The following is a 1,250-nucleotide window of genomic DNA, read 5'->3' on the forward strand; positions in this document are numbered from 1 at the left end:
ACAACTAACATTGTCCATCCGATTCGAACTTTGTTCTTTGATATGAAGTTCCACTAGAAGTGTGTTTTCATACAAAAACTGTTAATTACAACTAACTTTGTCCATCCGATTTGAACTTTGTTCTTTGATTTGAAGTTCCACCAGAAGTGTGTTTTCATACAAAAACTGTTAATTACAACTAACTTTGTCCATCCGATTCGAACTTTGTACTTTGATACGAAGTTCCACCAGAAGTGTGTTTTTATACAAAAACTGTTAATTACAACTAACTTTGTCCATCCGATTCGAACTTTGTTCTTTGATATGAAGTTCCACTAGAAGTGTGTTTTCATACAAAAACTGTTAATTACAACTAACTTTGTCCATCCGATTCGAATTTTGTTCTTTGATTTGAAGTTCCACCAGAAGTGTGTTTTCATACAAAAACTGTTAATTACAACTAACTTTGTCCATCCGATTCGAACTTTGTTCTTTGATATGAAGTTCCACCAGAAGTGTGTTTTCATACAAAAACTGTTAATTACAACTAACTTTGTCCATCCGATTCGAACTTTGTTCTTTGATTTGAAGTTCCAACAGAAGTGTGTTTTCATACAAAAACTGTTAATTACAACTAACTTTGTCCATCCGATTCGAACTTTGTTCTTTGATTTGAAGTTCCACCAGAAGTGTGTTTTCATACAAAAACTGTTAATTACAACTAACTTTGTCCATCCGATTCGAACTTTGTTCTTTGATTTGAAGTTCCACCAGAAGTGTGTTTTCATACAAAAACTGTTAATTACAACTAACTTTGTCCATCCGATTCGAACTTTGTTCTTTGATTTGAAGTTCCACCAGAAGTGTGTTTTCATACAAAAACTGTTAATTACAACTAACTTTGTCCATCCGATTCGAACTTTGTTCGTTGATATGAAGTTCCACCAGAAGTGTGTTTTCATACAAAAACTGTTAATTACAACTAACTTTGTCCATCCGATTCGAACTTTGTTCTTTGATTTGAAGTTCCACCAGAAGTGTGTTTTCATACAAAAACTGTTAATTACGACTAACTTTGTCCATCCGATTCGAACTTTGTTCTTTGATTTGAAGTTCCACCAGAAGTGTGTTTTCATACAAAAACTGTTAATTACAACTAACTTTGTCCATCCGATTCGAACTTTGTACTTTGATACGAAGTTCCACCAGAAGTGTGTTTTTATACAAAAACTGTTAATTACAACTAACTTTGTCCATCCGATTCGAACTTT

The sequence above is a fragment of the Anopheles moucheti genome, unplaced genomic scaffold, assembly GCF_943734755.1.
Source record: "Anopheles moucheti unplaced genomic scaffold, idAnoMoucSN_F20_07 putative_Y_2, whole genome shotgun sequence".
In the NCBI taxonomy this organism is placed as follows: Eukaryota; Metazoa; Arthropoda; class Insecta; order Diptera; family Culicidae; genus Anopheles; species Anopheles moucheti.